General features: G+C 41.2%; 1 pseudogene; it reads left to right on the forward strand.

Annotated features, from left to right (window-relative positions):
- Positions 1-237: 237 nt before the first annotated feature.
- Positions 238-804, forward strand: LOC111161005 (annotated as a pseudogene).
- Positions 805-2,616: the final 1,812 nt, after the last annotated feature.

Below are 2,616 nucleotides of genomic sequence, written 5' to 3' on the forward strand. Positions count from 1 at the left end.
TACAGAGAAAAGTGAACCCTCTTGCGCTGTTGGTAGGAATGCAAACTGGTACAGCCACTCTGAAGAAGTTTGGAGGTTTCTCAAAAAGTTAAAAATAGGCACGAGGCTTTCCGTTTCCCTCCCCCGCCCTCCACAGGACCCGCTCCCCAGGCCTGCAAGTCCTGCCCTGATTGGCTGCCGCTTGCTGGCCTGGCCCCTTGGGCCCTTTGGGAGGGTGGTGGGGACAGGTCTAGGGCCATGGCCAGGATCCACAAGCTGGAGCTGGAGGAAGCCTGGTACTGGGGTCTGGCTGGCAGCACACGTGCCATGTGCTGTTATAGGGGTGCCAGACCAGGGATGCTGTTTGGCTGCATCCCACTCCCTTAGGCCATCTTGAAAAGATGCGCTTTTATGGGCACCTTGGCTTCCCTGGGGCCTTCATCAACATGCAGGATGGCAGTCTGGAGACCTGGCTGAACCGTGAGCTGACTTAGGAGCTGGTCAAGGCCGTGGCTGACTTCTGTGTGGAGCGTACCAACTACTGCAGCTCACACACGGGGCATGGGACGTGCATTGTGGCCCACTTCTATGCCAAACGCCTGACACTCCAGCAGCTGGTCGCAGTGGAGATGGGCACCCCTCATGCCAAGGACCACGGGCTGGAGGTGCTAGGCCTGGTATTGATGCCGCTGTATACCCTATGGAATTGTGTGCGAGGCCTGCCTGCCTGGAGAATACCTTCATTGGAGCTGCATAGTAGCAGCTGATTTAGAACTGGTGGAACCCGGTTCTCTCACAGCCTGGAAGATCTCCCTACCTTGCTAAAGGAACCCCTTTGTGGACCCATGGAAACTGAGATGAGGATCTTGGTACAAAGGAAACGAGGTGGTTATGGGAAAGGTTTCCTCTTACAGGCCTGGGACCGATAGATGATAATAGATTAAAAGAAGTATGTGCAGTTAAAAAAAAAAAAAGTTAAAAATAGAACTACCTTATAGTCCAGGAATTCCACTACTAGGTATTTACCCAAAGGATAAAAAAATGTAGATTTGAAGGGGGTATATGCACTCCAGTGTTTACAGCAGCATTATCAACAATAGCCAATTATGGAGAGAGCCCAAATATCCATCAACTGATGCATGGATAAAAAATATTTTTATAAAAAAAATATATATATATTTTTATATATATACAGTGGAATATTAATCAGTCATCAAAAATGAATTATTGCCATTTCCAATGATGTGGATGGAGCTAGAGTGTATTTTTATGCTAATTGAAATGACCCAGAGAAAGACAAATACCATATGATCTCATTCATATGTAGAATTTAAGAAAGTAAACATATGAAAAGGAGAGAAAGAAAAAAAGGAGAAAGGGAGACAAGCCAGAATAAACTCGTAATGATATGGAAAAAATTGAGGGTTGATGGAGAGGTGGAGGTGGGAGTGGGCTAGATGTGTGGTGGGTATTAAAGAGGGCACTTGTAATGAGCACTGGGTGTTGTATGTAAGTGGTGAATCACTGAATTCTACTCCAGAAACCCATATTGCTCTGTATGTTAACTAACTAATGTTTAAATTAAAAAGCAGATTATCCTATTTCCTATTGAAATACTTCAGGTATCTTTTAAATTTAATAAAAATAAAACAGAGTCCCTGGAAATCTGTATACAAAGGGAGATTTAAGAGACATATCAACAGCAACATATGGACTTTATTTGAACAACACACAAAAGTTAGGCAACGGTGAGTGACATTTGAACACTGATCGTAAATTTGATATATTAATATTTTAGGTGTGATATTATTATAGTTATGGCTTAAAAAGCTTTGTTTCAATAATTTGAAAAAACTCACAAACTATGTAGCCTAGAAATACCAAAAACAAAGTCAAGAAAAAAGGTATTATTTTAAAAATACAGTATATACTACATATAACATAAAAAATATGTGTTAATCAAGTGTTCATATTCTTGGTATGGCTCTTAGTCCACAGTAGGGTATAAGTAGTCAAGTTTTGGGGGAGCCAAAAGCTATGTGTGGATTTTTTACTGTGCTGGAAGATCAGTACTGTAAAATCTTCTGTTATTCAAGGGTCAGCTATAAAACATTTCTGTCTGCCTACTATGTTCTTCACCTATACTGCCAACTACCAACCTGTCTACTGAACATTTCCACTTGTTCCCCCGGGCACCTCAAACTAAATATGTTTAAAACTAAACTTATATTCACATCCCCAACCCTCACTTGCCCCCCAAAACCTGATTCCTGATGTTTCCCTTCTAAATGATTGGCAGCATTATTATTTTGGTCACCTTCTGATCCAAGCCAGAAATCCTATACTCTTCCACTCTATTCACACAAGATATCTGCTGCCTTTTCATTCGTTCATTCATTTATTTATTCATCCTGCCTGTGGATTCTATTTAGATGTAACTTAAAAAGTGTATGTTTAAATAAATGATAAACTATACCTGATTACATCATCTCTAACAATTTACTTATTCATCCTAGTAAAAACTATCTTGGGGTGTATTTTCCCATTAGGAGAATGAGGGATTGCTTATATTCAGAGGTCACCTTATATTCAGGCATATATGCTATCTGTGATGACCATCCATGCTATCTTAGGGGT

This window comes from Enhydra lutris, unplaced genomic scaffold (genome assembly GCF_002288905.1).
Source record: "Enhydra lutris kenyoni isolate GAN:26980312 unplaced genomic scaffold, ASM228890v2 scaffoldscaffold81, whole genome shotgun sequence".
Lineage (NCBI taxonomy): Eukaryota > Metazoa > Chordata > Mammalia > Carnivora > Mustelidae > Enhydra > Enhydra lutris.